Raw genomic sequence first — 16,964 nt, forward strand, 5'->3', positions numbered from 1 at the left:
ATGCATGCTTGTACACTGGTCCGCTGGAAGATATCGAGCGGCTCACATGCACGCGCGATGGTGATGGCGATGGCGTGCGTCGCCGGATTTGCAGTGACGACGACGCACGGACACGATCGAGCTCCGAGCTCGAATCTTCCTATTCCTGTGACTCCTCCAACCACTGATTTGTCCACATTGCTCGTAGCTAGACAAACACTACGACTCTAACGTCGACCCTGCTCATTATTCAATTCAATCACAACCCGTCAAATTTCGTCGTCAATGGCGCTTTACAGGTAGCGGCTGGAGCGCGCAAAGGTTTGACACGGCGCGCTGCATGCCTGCGCGGGAGGATTTTAATATTTTTCACGTCACGTACGGACAGCTCAGGGGAATCAGGGGCAGCAGCTAGCTAGCCATGATCTGACGTTTTGACAATTTTGACCACCGGATCCATTAAACAAAGCAATTTTATGTGTGTGTACCGCGGGCATGAGGGCCCAATAATTTCGTCTGGCCGGATCATTTCGCATGTCCCCTCGCGAGAGGCAGCCGAGAATGATGCCCGTCACGTCTCGCTCTCTGTAAACGTACACTATCATTTGTTAAGCTCTCATGGTGTAGTGGTGTACTAACCCATAAATAGCAAGAAAAGCTCACGTGGTGTACCGGTGTAATTATTTACCATTGCCCCGCATGCATGATTCCTCCTGAAAAGAAAGCATGATACTCCAGCATTTTTAGTAGTACTATTTATCTCGCATGATTTGTCCTGAAAAGAGAGCACAATTATTGGAGTTGATCACGAATGAACCGCACTAGCTTGAAAAGGATGATGGCCTCCTAACACTTGGGCTTCAGGTCAGATCCATCTCCTATTGGTGAAGTGTTTTCATCCTCCTTTCCTCCGGCGAAACCCTAGGAGGCAGGACAGCAGCGCCGATATACCTCCTCCCTATAACGTCACCGGGTCTCTCTTTCTTCAAGGATGCTGCCATTACTAATTTATTGCCTATATACTAGACTAAACTTACACAGTCGGTTGCGTGGAAGTACGCACCTAGTAGGCGCGCGGCATCTCTGTTCTGTTGCGGAGTCTTGTCGGGATGCATGCCCGGCCCCTTTACGCATGCATGCATGCTTGATTAACCGCGCCTGCCTGCCTACAAACAGAGCAGTCCCCGCCCCAAGATGACCCCGCTACACTTTTGTTGCACCTAGTATATCTCCTCGCTCCTCGCTAGGGTAGAGGATTATCTCCGCATTGATCACACCTTTTCCTTGAAGCAAGCAAGCAAGCATCACGCATTTCCGTCTGTGTAACTGTACGTACTCCCCTCTATGCATGCAGATCCGGGCCTCTCTCACACACTGCCGCACGGCTCCAAGAAGCCTCTGGCCCTGGCCCCGTTGCCATGTTTGCGTTGCGTTGCTCTCTGCAAACAGTGCTATACAGTGGTGCTGCGGGGGCGTGTCTGTATTTGCAAGCAACAGAGATCGGGAAAGCATATAGTTATAGCCAGCAGTGTCGTTGTCACCTTCCTCCCTTCCTTGATATACACGCCTGGCCTCACTCGCCGCACTTGGAAATTCTGTCCCTGCCATTTCCATGATCCACAGAAACAGAAGATACCCCTGCGCGCTGCTGCACCGGCCACGGGGTATGGTGTATTGTTTCTATAACAGCGCAGAGCCAAAACTAGCAATCCCGAGTTAAGTATAGCAAGCTAGGTAATCAAATGTGCTCTCGTCTTGTGGGTGCGACAAGTTAGCACAACAGGGCCGGCAATGGTGTCAGGCTGATAAGACGGGTCGCTGTGATAGCGACGGCCGTAGTAATAGTTTATCAGCCGTGAGCTACTGTGATAGCTAGAGTGATACTCGGAGCACGTAGGTGCCCGGCGGAATTGAAGCCGTTGCATGGCAATGGGAATTGACGGTTTGTGTGATCCCGACCTGTGAAGGAGGAGGACCGAGCAGCCGCTGCTGGCTTGCCCTAGCTAGGAAGATAGGATAGGATAGGACCCTGCGGTACAGAACAGATATCGCGCTGAAACTTTTCCGATTAGCTCAGGCCTTTTGTGGTAGGCTTTCCGGTTGGGAGGGCCGAGGGAGCAGTAATGGCGGTTCCATTTCTATAACTCTGCTCCAAGCGGATTCAATGCCGGTTTGTTACTGCTCTGCCCTGCCATCGTTTTCCTTGTGATGGCAAGCAGATGCAGCTTTGGCGAGGAATTGGTATAGCTGTCTGACACGAGGACCATTCTATAACTCTGCACCTCTGAATTGAACGGCTGAAACGTGGGATTAATTCAAAAAATCGCAGTCATGTTACAGGAAACTCTTATCGGTGGGCATGCGTTGCATTTTATAATGTGGACTTACGGATTTTGGTTTGCTGTTGTCAATATTTTAACCTGTCTCTTTATTTATCTTATAAATGCATGATTAAAATGGTACTCCCTCCGTCAACAGCAAAGCTGTTTCGAGACGGACAACCAGGGTGTGATGCAAGATTTGTCGAGGTCAGAGCTGGTGAGATCCCGCCATGGCCCTCTCATCGAAGAGATGAAAGAGCTACTCGCCTCTCAGGATGATTTCCGTGCGGTTTGGGCTAGATGCTCCGTCAACCGTGCGGCGCATAATTTAGCTAGATACGTCTGCCTTAATAAATTACTAGATTGTCGATGGCGCGCGTTGCCGCGTCCGTCTTTTTTGGCTCTTATAATTGTTCGATATATGAAATATTTCTTATATATTTTTTAGTGTTTTGAGCTCTTGTAATTTTTAGGCATATGAAGTGTGTTGGCTCTTATAATATACATTTGTTTCAAGTTCTTTGAACTATTGCGCTTTCTTGCAGCTTTTGCTTGTCCACTCCATTTTCCAAAATAATGGCATGCAACTGAAGAGAGGAATCTGATTGTTTTCCAATGTACCGTGTTCAACTCTTTCTTCATAGGTCTATTCTGTCGCAAAAGATCACATCATGACATCCCAAAAAATAGCAATATTCAGAAAAAAAACATCAGGGATGTTTGACGAATGGGTAGAACTGATATATGTACTCATATAATTTTTTTTTTAATTTTCTCGATATTATAGTTCAACAGAAGAGAATACACCAAAACTGTAAACAACAAAACATACAATTAGATGTCTGATTAAACCATAAATATTTACGAAGCCAAAAATCTGAGAATATACAAATTCAGCAAATATCATTTCTTCCAAGATTCATATGAGGTTGCACTTGGGTATGCAAAGTTCCCTAAACTGTTGTTTCCAAAGCAATGTTCAACAATCAGTTGGCTTTAGCTCGATCTATACAGAGAGAAAAAATACTTAACACCTTTTCATCTCTTGGAACCATCAATATCAATACTTCCAGATCCATGAAGCTGCAAATGCAACAGAGAAAAATTGAAGGATTAAATCTAAAAAGGAAGAGGATATCATGGAAGAAGGAATCAAGGCAAGGCAATACAAGTTCCATGGGAGGTCAGAATATTAAAATACAGAGGATATATCATCAAGGAAGGAATCAAAGGTGAAGGCAATACAAGTATCATGAGTGGTCACAATATTACAATACAACCACACTTACAAGTTACAATGAACTTTGTGCTAGAACTGATATTCACAATGTTGAAAAGGCCGAAATAAAATTACGTCATGACAACATAGTGCTTTTTAGGTCTCTGATTCCTGCAACACATGGGCCGGTTTCTGCATTTTCATTAGCTTTGCTCTTCTCCTTTCACAAAAAGTAACAACTATTCACCAAGTAATACTACTATAAAGAAACCGAATTGTAAAACAGGTCTTATAATCATCATCCGGTGACTTCTGAGCAGATTAAAATGGCACGGATAAAACGACAACTATACCACAAATTCAACATGCAGCAGCTGCGCACACCATCTCTTCATCGGCCGATCCTCGCCCTGAACCTTGTAAACCTGCAACCGACAAGATGAACGGGATAAAGGGCGAATTACAAAAGGCATCAGGGGTCAGAGATAAAGGAAGGTGAAGAGCTAGCATTAAGGTTTACCTGTCGACTTAGACCAACCACTAATACTGCCGCCGCCGCATCCTCTTGCGCCGGTGAGCCACGTACGCCGCCCCTTCCTTATCCTCCTCCGCATCGTCAAGCCGCTAATGCTGCTGCCGCATCCTCCTCATCAGTTGTCGTGCTTTCACCATGGCTGTATTGGCAGCAGTGGCGCCTGAATCACACAGGAACAACAGGAATTAACACATATGCGGTCCATGAAAGCGGGATGTGAAAGAAATTAATACGAGGAAAGATGCAAAGAGCAGAGAATAAATAGCATGAAGTAGATGCACCGAGGAGGTGAACCAGTCAGTTTATGTACGCCATCACCCGCCATGCAACGGCGGAGCTTCGTGGGGGCGAACCTGGGCCGTCGCCCCCCTGCAAAAATGAATTTTTTTTACTACCCCTATATGTATACATACAGCCCACAGGCCCACTTATCAACTAGGACTAGTCTACGATGCCTGGAGCCTGGATGCAGCGACCAACTCCATACTCCAGAATCCTTTTCCCCTTTGACTTGCGACCACGGACGGCTGAGCGTGGGCGTGGGGCACCGGCGACTGGGAACTGGCCGCTGTGGCCTGCCGGCGTGGGGCGACCGCTGGCCGGCTGGCAGGTGGCCGGCTAGGGGTTGGTCGACTCCTTCCTCCTCCGCTCAGGTTCATCCACTTCTGCCTCGGTTGTGGCTGTCCTCCCGCGCAGCAGTGCCTCGGTGAGCAGATTCCCCTCCCTGTATGGTTGTATCTCTCTCAATCTCTCCCCTTGGAAATTCTGGAAAGTTGGAATATTGTGATTCTGTAGTTTTGTTACCTTAGTGGAGGAAGATTCTAATTAGGTCATCTGGTCATTGATTTTGTCAGTTAGATTTTGTCAATTGGATTTTATACTGAAATATATAAATGTCCTTTACAGATTAAGAGGGAACAAGAGAGGCAGTGATGCTTAAGGGGAAAACAATTGATGCGTTTTTCAAAAGAAAGAGAGGTGATTCAACTGAATGTGAAGTTGATGAACCAATAGCAACAGAAGCAATTCCTGTTCCGCCTCCTCTGTTGTTGCTCGAATTTGAGCAACATGGACCACATCCTTCGATGCCTCAACAACAAGGCCATCAAACTCAAATAAATGAAGTACAATTTTGAGGGATTGAATTCTTGCAGCGGGATCCAGCACTACGTCCACAGATTTGGTAATATCCACCTAATCAAAGAGATGATGTGGGGCGAGCATATTTGAAGCTTGGTATTATGCAGCCCCGCTTGAAGAATTACAAAGCTTACGGTTCAGAAGGTCGCAAACGACGCTTTAAATATGACTGGTTCAAGGATTTCCCATCATGGTTGGAGTACTCGGAGGACAGTCATCGTGCATATTGCTTTTATTGTTTCTTGTTCAGCAACAATAAAAACAAGCGAGGTGGTTCAGATGTCTTTACTGTGCGAGGATTTGTAAATTGGAAGAAGGTCCATGATGGAAAGAAATGTGCATTCTCTACTTTGAAGTGGAAGATGATTATCTAGCCAATAGCTTGCTAGTAAACATAGAGAGTGAAATTGTGGAGAAGTACAACTATGAAGATGTTCTTGTGCACTTTAAGGGTGTAAAGAAACGAAGGGCTGATCTGTAGTGAACTGGATGCTCCATAGTTAAATAGTATTTTGGGTATAGTTTCTTTTGTTCTGGAGCTGGTCAGTAGTGAACTGAATGTTCCACGGTTAAATAGCACTTTGTAGTGAACCGAATTCTCTACTGATTAGAAATGTATTTTGTAAGCTAATCTGGAGAAGATCAATATAATTATCTAAGTTACTTGATATTTGCAACATCTAACTTGTTGAATATGTATGATTTCGTATTTGTTTCTTTACAGCTTCGCCCCTCCAAAGATTTCTTTCAAGCTCGCCATGAATGCGCGCTTAGAAACTGAACGGAGCAGTTTCCAGTAGATGAGGCGTCGAGCCGTCGACCATTATCGCCAGCACGCCTATCTTTCTTTGTCGCAGGCGGATCGCCCGGGCCGGCTGGATCGACCGGCGTCCGATTCACCCGCATCCCGCGCTTAGGCGGCCCTCGAGCAGCTCGCGTCGGCTAGATCCCCTGAACCGCCGGTTCCCTAGCGCGCGTCGCCTCGGCTCGCTCGAGCGCTGGCTCCCCTCACGCGGCTCGAGTCCGCTGACCGTCGGTTTTCTCGCTTGCCGTGTGCGTGGCGTCGCTGGGTTGATGCAGATGATATATGGGCCAGTGAAGCACCTATCGCTGTGTAGCTTCGTGAGTTTAGACATGGGCCAACGAAGCCCACTCAACGACAGGCCTGCAAAAACATCCCCAGAGTAGCGGCCCATTAGGACAGGTAGCCTAGTCACGGTAAATTCGTGCTGAAACAAGATCTGACGGCCAGAAACGATTCAAACACGAAATCCGACGGCCAAAATCGCTGAAGGCATGAGAGAGCTCGGATTAGGCTCGGTTATACTGTCCTAAATGTAAGACTTGGTTTTCTGTTCCTCCAGATTGTATTCACGACATTATAGTGGCTGAGGCCACCTAGTTAATAAAAGGCAACAAGGTTGACCCAAAAAAAAGCTCTTATATTCTGAAACGGGGGAGTAGTTACAAATACAGATAATGTATCACAATCTACATGCGTGGTGTTTTTTTTTCATACCAGGCAAAACCTGCTTTTTTAGAAATGTGATATACGTGACGAGTAGCCGCGAGGCCCCACATATAAACCAAAAGAAAAGAAAAACTAGCTCATGCCGGAGCCCTGAGATAATGAACAACACTGTTTGCAGATCTATGCATCTTGCACAAGACGCCCATATTTCCCATGATCATTGATCATTGGATGACATAAACGAAAGAGAGGGGCCGAGGTTGGGTGGTTCACATAAGTAGATCGGGGCATGCATGCGCTTGGAAAATATTAGGTTTGATTAGCACTGCCACGCCGAAGCGTCAGTCTTCAGCCGTACGTACCACCAACCATGCGTGAAGTTTCACAGACGAGTATTTCTTCAGAGGAAAGGGCATGCATGGCCACGGAACGGAAGTACGCATGGCGTACGTACCACTGCCGTTCCAAATCAAGCGGGCCAGCAGCTGTGCGGCACGCGCGCTCGGATGAACGGATGGATGCACGCACCGCGCGCACAGGAGCGCGCGCCCCAGCTAATAAGCAGTGCGGCTGTGCCCACAAACACATGGCTCAGATCGACAGGACCATCCACATGACATGCGACTGTGGAAGCAGAGCACGCACCCGGGCTAGCCAGATCCTGAAAAAGAGGCTTTCCCCGAGTATGACAACGTAACTCGCCGGTGAATAATGGCCGTGTGGTGAGTGGACCATGTCGGAGGTGCTAGCTAGGGACTGTTGTACTTGGTTTGTTCGGTTGGGACATCATTTCGGACGTCGAAACGGGACGGAACGCAGCTCCAAGTTGCATTGATCGGCCGGTCGTGAGGTTCACACGCGGGCACGCGGGCACGCATGCATGCACAGGAGACAGCAACTAGCGCTGTTGGGGGTGTGGTGGTTGACGGGGACGGGACGGCCGCCCGATGATCGATCGTCCGTCTGGACCTCGTGGTGCTGGTCTCTGTCGACGATCCAGCATGTACACATGCCCGACGACCGGCTGCTAGAACTTATCCTCGCACGTTGCCAACTTGCCAAGCACCGGATCGAGCGGTGGACGTACGTACGGTGTGCGTGAACGAACGGTACTGCCTGACATGTCGTCGCGTATGGACGGCCGCAAAGGATTCACGGATCGGAGAAGAAGCAATGATGGCGAGGCCGCCGTGTGCGTCCCTCGCTGGCTCGCACCGCCACTAGTGTCTTTCTGCTCGGCCCTGCACGCCGCAACCATGCAAAAGCACGTACGTCTTCAAAATCAAAAGTCTCGGACCGCTCGTTGTCCGTCCGGTCCCAACGTAGCAAAGGCCGGCCAGCCGGCACCGCTCGTGGTGCCTGCATGCCTGGATCTGGATGCCGTTGAAGATAAAGATATCGTCTTCTTTTTGAGATAGTGAACCGCTCGTGCCAAGCGGATGGAGATGTCTGCTAGAATTGGTATAAGCGTTCCTACTCCTCCGTAGAGGAGCCGCGTGTCTATATTGATTTGAGGGCATAACTTGCCGTAGGGTACAAGTCCAGAGAGAATCCCAATCTGGTTCGGTTTAGGAAGTAGAGATAGCTACGGGAGGTGAAAGAGATAGAGATAGGTTGAGATTACATGAGATAAACAGTTCAAACTCTAACAGCCTCCCTTAATCTAAACTATCCTATGTTAAGATTTCTCTTGAACTCTTCAAAGGACTTGGTTGGCAAAGCTTTGGTGAATCCATCGGCTACTTGATCTTTGGATGGAATGAATCGTATATCAACTTCTTCTCTGCAACTCTTTCACGTACAAAGTGAAAATCAATTTCAATGTGTTTGGTCCTACCATGAAACACTGGATTAGCAGAAAGATAGGTTGCTCCCAAGTTATCACACCATAGACAAGATATACGAAGTTGCTTGATTCCTAGCTCATGAAGCAACGACTCCACCCAAATAATTTCAGCTGTTGCATTTGCTAGTGATTTGTATTCAGCCTCTGTACTTGACCTTGACACAGTGGCTTGTTTTCTGGCACTCCAAGAAATAAGGTTTGAACCAAAAAACACTGCAAATCCTCCAGTTGACTTTCTGTCATCAACACATCCTGCCCAATCAGCATCAGAGAATGCACTGACAAGTGTGGAACTGGAACGTCTGAACTGAAGTCCCAAACTCATAGTGTGCTTAATGTATCGTACGATCCGTTTGACAGACGTCCAATGTGTGGAGGTAGGAGCATGTAAATATTGACAAACCTTGTTCACAGCAAACGATATATCTGGCCGTGTCAAAGTCAAGTATTGTAGGGCTCCAACAACACTTCTATATTTTGTGCTCTCCTCTTCATTAAGAGGTTCTCCTTGATATGCTGAAAGTTGTTCTGAAGAAGACAATGATGCAGGAGAGGGTTTGCAATCCTTCATTCCCATACGAGTTAGAAGTTCAGTAGCATATTTCTCTTGATTCAACACTATGCCATCTTGAGTCTTGTTAACTTCAATGCCTAAGAAGAAATGTAAATCACCAAGATCCTTCAAAGCAAATTCTGAACTCAAATCGCGCAAGAGAGCATTAGTGGCATCTTGAGAAGAGCTTGCAACTATAATATCATGAGCACAAAAATCATTGTGTTTGCCTTGTTATAAATGAAGAGAGATGTATCTGCCTTGGATGGAATAAATCCAAGATGCTTTAATTGTGAACTTAACCTTGAGAACCATGCTCTAGGTGACTGCTTCAGACCATAAAGAGCTTTGTCAAGCCTGCAAACATAATGAGGTGTTTGTTTGTTTTCATATCCTGGTGGTTGCCTCATATAGACCTCCTTTTCCAGAACACCATGCAGAAACGCGTTCTGAACATCTAGCTGTCGAAGACTCCATCCCCTAGAAACAGCAATGGCTAGCACAAGTCTTATAGTAGCAGCTTTTATAACTGGACTGAAAGTATCCTCATAATCAATCTCATACCGTTGCTTGAATCCTTTGGCAACTAGACGTGCTTTATACCTATCAATGGAGCCATCTGCTTTTCTTTTGATTCTATAGACCCACTTGCAGTCAATAATATTTTTACCTCTCTGATTTGGCACCAAGTGTCATGTCTTATTTTTCATGAGTGCATCATACTCTTCATCCATAGCCCTTTTCCATTTAGGATCTCCAAGTACATCTCTCAACTTTGCTGGTTCACCTGAAACACATAACATGCCATATGGTATAGTACCATCTCTTCTTATTTTGGGATTTCTAATACCTTGTTGTAGCCGGGTCATGACCCTTGAGGTAGTAGCAGACTGTTCTTGCTGTTGCACAGATCGGCTGGTTGCAGACGATCCAGGAGACCCATCCAGGTGTGCAGACTGTGCTGATGTATCTGATCTAGTAGACCCTGGTGTGGCCTGACCTGAACTAGCAACGGCTGGGTCCACGGAGTAATCTGGAGCAGAAGATCCCGAGCCTGCTGCTCCTGTCCCCTGCATGCGCGCACCGGACGTCCCTTGCATGCGCGCGTCGGACGAGGGGAATCCCGCGTTGTCTCCTGTCAACGTGGCGGATGCGGAGCGGGCCGGAGATGCCTGACTCTCCTGTCGGCTGGCAGGCACGTGATCCCGCGCGGATCTCCGCCCGTGATCCGAGATGGATCGGCGCACAGGCGTGGCAGGCGCCGCCGCATCCTCCTCGTGTTTTGCGTCTGCTGCTTCTTCTTCAAACACATCAAATATAGCATCATTTTGTACCGGATTTTGATCATCTTGGCCGTTTTGAACGCCGTTTTTTTCATGCACCTGCACAGACATAGTACCCGGAGTAGAACTAGAAGGAATATTAGCACATTGGTTATCAAATTCCGGAAGTAGAAGAATTTCTTTTCGAAGAAGGGCACCGGCATTTGGATGGAGTGACTTGAAGGGAAAAATAGACTCATCAAAGACAACATCCCTAGATATGTAGATTCTGCCAGTAGAGACATCAAGACATTTGACCCCTTTGTGTATAGGACTATAACCCAGGAAAACACATTGTTTGGAACGAAACGCAAGTTTACGTGTGTTATATGGTCGAAGATTCGGCCAATATGCACAACCAAAGATGCGGAGAGATGTATAGTCAGGAGTAATACCAAAAAGACGAGTGATGGGGTTCTCAAATTTGATGACTTTACTGGGTCTAATATTGATAAGGTATGTTGCGGCGAGAAAGGCCTCATCCCAAAATTTGAGAGGCATAGATGCATGAGCCAGCAATGCTAGTCCTACTTCAACAATGTGTCGATGCTTTCGTTCAGCAGAACCGTTCTGTTGGTGAGCATGGGGACAAGATACATGGTGAGAAATTCCAATTTTTTGAAAAAAGGAATTCAGTTTCTCATACTCACCTTCCCAGTCCATTTGCATGGCAAGAATTTGAGAGTTCAGTTGACGTTCAACAAGGCTTTGAAAGTTGCTAAAAACTTGAAAGACATCGCATCGCTTCTTTAGCAAATAGATCCAAGTAAATTTACTATAGTCATCAATAAAGCTTACATAATAAGAAAATCTACCAACTGAGGTGGAGGCTGGCCCTCACACATCTGAAAAGATAAGTTGTAATGGACCAGTAGATACACTAGTAGAGATGGGATATGGTAATTGATGACTTTTTGCTTGTTGACACGCATCACAAACTGACTCAATACTAGACACAAAAGGAAGTTTATTTTTACTAATGACATGCTGAACTATGACTGAAGATGGATGACCCAATCGTCGATGTCACTTCTCTGAAGATGGTTTGGTGACACTCCAAGCTTGTTTATTTGACTCTGACGAAGGAGAGGATGATATGATTGGATAAAGACCTCCCTCGCATCTTCCTCTAAGGATGACTCTCCTCGTTGCCAAATCCTTAATCACAAAAGAGTAAGGATAGAAAGTGATGAGAACATTATTGTCAAGAGTAAAACGATGAACAGAGACAAGATTTTTTAATGCATGAGGGATATGTAAGACATTGTTTAGACAAAAATCTTTCTGAGGGGTTTTAACAATTGAGTTACCAATGTGAGTAATATCCATACCAGCTCCACTTGCCGTGTGCACTTGATCACCTCCATGATACTTCTCCCGCATCATCAATTTATCAAGCTCTCCTGTGATATGCTCGGTAGCTCCTGAATCTGCATACCAATTGGTGTCGATGCCATATGAGTTGGTGACGAGGTTAACCCTCTTCTTTTCCCGACGATCTTCCTTGTACCGATCCCAGCAGTCCCTGGCGCCGCCAGCATGGTATTTGTAACATATCTGGCACTCGGGGTAATCATCCTCATGTTGCTGCTGATGCTGCTGCGGTGGCGGCTGGCGCTGACGCTGCTGGTAGTCGTTGTTTCCACCATTGCGAGTAGGAGGAGAACGAGCACGGTCAGAACGACCACGCCCTCTTCGTCCGCGACCTCCTCTGCCCCGATACTGGCCGCGCCCCCTGTACACGGCATTAGCTGACGAACGGAAGCTTGGTCCGTCGCCTAGCATCTCCATCCTCTGATCGAAGGCGGAGATCTGCAAGAAAAGGTCATCAGCCGTAATGGAGTTTTTGATGGCGCCAACTGCTGCGACGATGGGATCATAGTCCCTATCGAGTCCGGCGAGGATGTAATCCACCATCTCTCCATCTGTCACCGGACGTCCTGCTGCTGCAAGCTCGTCTCCGAGGCTCTTCATCTTGGCGATGAAGGCATTGCTGGACATGTTGCCCTTCTTGGTGTTGGAGATGGCGATCCTCAAGTTTGTTATTCGCGATTGTGACTGCGCAGCAAAGATCGTGGTAAGAGCAGTCCATAGATCAAGGGTACTTTCCTTACCAATAACTTGCGCGAGGATTTCTGGTGTGAGCGAATTCAGCAGGTAACTTAGGACCTGCTGATCTTTGGCAATCCATGGACCATACAATGGATTCGGCTCGATGGTCGTGGTCTTGTTCGCCTTGGCGATCTCCACTGTTTTCGGCGGCGCTGCATCGCTGCCGTTGAGAAGACCGGTCACCTGCGCACCTCGCAGGGCCGGCAGAACTTGCGCTTTCCATAGGAGGTATTTCCCCCTCGCGAGCTTCTCTGATGGATGCGTGCCGAGGTTGAGGCCGGCGACGCTGGAGCTCATGATGATGGCGAAGGAAAGGCGCTAGGGTTCTGATTGTTTTGTTGTGTCGCTAGATGATAGGGAAGAGGCTAGCTCTGTATACCATGTTAGAATTGGTATAAGCATTCCTACTCCTCCGTAGAGGAGCCGCGTGTCTTTATATTGATTTGAGGGCATAACTTACCGTAGGGTACAAGTCCAGAGAGAATCCCAATCTGGTTCGATTTAGGAAGTAGAGATAGCTACGGGAGGTGAAAGAGATAGAGATAGGTTGAGATTACATGAGATAAACGGTTCAAACTCTAACAATGTCGTGTTCGTGGCGCGTATCCGTCTGTGGGCACTTTGCTTGGCGCCATTTCAATTTCGACGGCGACCATGCATGCAACTGACAGATCACGCGACCAAGCCTTTTTTCCTTTTTATTTCACGTAATAACACGGTGCCACCGTAGCTGCTGCTCATGCTTGCTTCTCGAGTGCCATCCGCAAGACCGCAACTTGCAGGCGACCTTGTGCAATGGGAGATGCTTAGGAGAGGTGTTTAGAAAAATAAATCAGAATTTTTTTAAGCACCGGTGCTTATTTATACAGGGTAGATGCTTAACTAAGCATCTCTCCTATAGAAATAGGCACCGGTGCTTCAAAAAAACCCGGTTTATTTTTCTAAGCACCTTCCTAAGCATCTCCCATTGTACAAGGCCTAAGGAGATGGTGAATCGACGTAGGTCTAGAACGGGCATCTCTAACGGTAACAACGATCCACAAATTTCCTTCGCGCATTTGTCTGCGGACAAGAGGGGACCAGTCTACGAAGACGGACGCAGGAGGTCGCCATCCAGTATACTTTTTCTTTGAGAATCAATGGGGAGCTCCCCGTCTGAATATATTACTCAAAGGCTGCCAAGGCAGCAAGTCCAGAATTACATAGGCCCGACGCAGCGTGCAGAGAGGTAGGAACACCACGAGAAGACGTCCTCCTTGTATACAACTGTCTGTATACATTTAAACCAAGCTGACAAAATTTATACAAACCGGCTGATATTCATCAAAGTTTTGGTCGAAAATAGTATAAATCATTCACACATAGCATGCAAATTAAGTCTTAATACCACAATATCTCAAATTCGACTAGATTAACTGGATATTCAACACATTTTTCATTAATAGATCATGCCCTTCCACACATACTCCCCTTCAGGTTCATCCAACAGTGCGTGTACGTAAATGTCCGTCCCTCTGTCCTATGGTACACCACGGCAGCGCCTGCGGACTACATAATCTGTAGACCAATATTGAGTGAATGGATCAATCGACAAGTTGAGCAAGAGGAATCAAAACTTACAATCTTGTCCTCTGCCACGTGCAATGGCCACCTTGCCTCTAGCTGACGAACCATGTCACACAACTTAGTGACACTGGTCTGGATTGCATACGAGCGATACAACAACGACCTCATGTTGCGTTGTTGAATGATGTACATATCATAGGGCGCAATGTGCTGTCGTGCGTGAAATGTTTCATGCACTTGCTGCTAGAAGCCCCCCTCCCCCTGTTTCTCCTGCCTATGAAATCCACGGATATAACCAAGCATGCATTGCACAACAACTCATCCTCCATGATCGAGTAGGGCTTGCCATCCTTCATACTCTGAAGAATGACATAGCGTTCGAAAATAAGCTCAATGATATTTGACCAAACACTTGCCGAAAGTGGTGTCCGCCACTGAGGTCGTCGACAGGGGGCCTTGTGTACCTGGGTGCAAACGGCTCTAGGTCATAGAGGCGAGCGGGCACGTCGGTGCTGGTTGCAGACGTCCAACAATGCCTCTGTGGCGGCCGGAGGCGTACTGCAGCGGCGGCGGATGTGGATGGTGCGGATGCAAAGTAAGGCGAAGAATAGGCGGAGTGGAAGGAAATAGGACCGGGATGGTGGATTGGGTGGCCCGGGGGTGTCGAAGTCCTACGTGTCTGATGTCTGGATTCCCGCAGAGCTCCCCGCCCTGTTTCCAATTTACGGGAGAAAGTGCGTCAGAACCGCGTCGCAGACCGACACCAGACCATGTTGGATGGCTTCCGCGATTCGGACAACCCGATCCGAAGGAATGCGGGCGGTTTGAGGGTCGGCGTTGGAGATGCCCTAACAAGACTCGACGCTTCTTGGCAGGCTGGTGCAATGCAGCTGTGCAGGATGGGGTGGCTCCAATAGCCAGTAGGGTCGGGGCTCGCGCTCTGTCATCGTCATTAGCTCGGTCTGCATCGTTCGCGAGCTCCCACTGACACGATGGATGGACCGGTAACGGTCCAGCCACCCAGGCCTTCCATGGACATGTCGCCGAAGGCAGCCGTCGGATTGGCCCAACCCAGCGCGGACACATGAATCCAAAGTTTTCTCCTTTCTTTATTTTTTACTTCTTTTCATTCATTTTTTGTTGTATTTTTCTACTATTACTTGTATTTTGAAATATTCTGAGTAAGTCTATTATAAATTCACTTTATATAAAAAAAGTTGAAAAATGTTAATCAAACATATGAAAAGTTGTACAATGCATATGGAAAAAATATAAATAAAAAACTAGATTTGGATTTTTTAGAAAAATGTTAATCATGCATTTAAAACTGTTAAATGTGTATAGAAAAATGACTCCAATGTATACAAGTGTATAAAAAATAGAAAAATGTGCAAGGATAAAAGTTGACATCAAAATATATAAGTTTTCAAAACTGTTAATCATGTATTATACAATGTTAAATGTGTATATAAAAATGTCCTGATTTATACAAAAATTAATAGAATGTGTACGAACAAAGTATAGATAAAAATATGTTTCAAAATTTTAGTCATGACTTTGGGAAATGATAAACGTGTGATAAAATGTTTCTGATGTATATAAAAAATGTACAATGTTTGCATAAAATTTAGACATAATAATATATGTTTAAAAAATTGTTAATGTTGTATGAAAAATTTAAACATCTATAGAAAAATATAAACTGGGTGCATTCAACAAAATGTACAAAGAAAACCTATAAAATCAAAAAAGGAAACACAAAAAAATAAATACAAATAAAACTAAAATAATATCAAAAAAGTCCAGTAAACCTAATAAGAAAGAAAAAAGAGATAAAAAAATAGCAACTGTGAATAATAAGATGAAAAATGAAGAAACAACAGAAACCAAGGTAAACAACTGAAGAAAAAAAGAAAATAGGAAGCAACCGGAAAACAAAACGAAAAGAGAAAAAAAAAAGAAAAAAACGGAAGAGGCCATTCATTAAAGAAGGGTGAGTGCTATATCTCGCATTAACCGAGACCGAAGCACCTCTCGCAGTGAGGCAGTATTGGGCCGTGCCGCTAGTGTATATTTTCAGGAAAATGAAGTTTAAAAAGGAGCGCGCGAGGGATCGATCCTAGGATCACCACGTTGCATGACGGCACTGTTAGTGCTGACTTTGAGTTCCTGTACAATTAATAGGGCACGGTCTACTAGAATGAAAAGAGCGCTTTTACACATTTATTACAATTATTTTCTTTGGTTTTTATTTCCTTCTTGGTTTTCAATGCTTTTGTGTTTTCTTTCTCCATTTCCTCTCTTTTATTCGGTTTACCCTTTCCTTTCCTTTTTCTCCTTCGGTTTTTGCTTCTTATTGCATTTGTTTCTTTGTTTTTTTTGTTTTTTCTTTGGTTTATTTAGTTTCTTTTTTATGATTGTTTTTTGGTTTCGTCGTTTCTTTTATTTTTATTCTACATTTTTGTATATGTCAACAAAAATTTTGGAATACATTTATTCTACACACATTTTTCAAATGCTTTATTAAAAAAAATTAAATACAATATTAATATTTTTTAATACATGGTCAACATTTTTTCTATAAACACTTTAAACTTTTTCAAATTCTTGATTAACATCTTTCAAGTACTCCCTCTGTAAATAAATATAAAAGCATTTAGATAACTAAAGTAGTGATCTAGACACTGTTATATTTCTTTACGGAGGGAGTACAAGATTAACATTTTTCTAATACATGATCAACATGTGTTCTATTTACATTTAACTTGTCAAATGATTGATTAACATATTTCAAATGCAATATTAACATATTTGAATACATGATCAACATTTATTCTAAACACATTTAATATTTTCAAATTCTTGATTAACATTTTTCAAATACTTGTTCAAGTTTTTTC

This window comes from Triticum dicoccoides, chromosome 6B, assembly GCF_002162155.2.
Source record: "Triticum dicoccoides isolate Atlit2015 ecotype Zavitan chromosome 6B, WEW_v2.0, whole genome shotgun sequence".
In the NCBI taxonomy this organism is placed as follows: Eukaryota; Viridiplantae; Streptophyta; class Magnoliopsida; order Poales; family Poaceae; genus Triticum; species Triticum dicoccoides.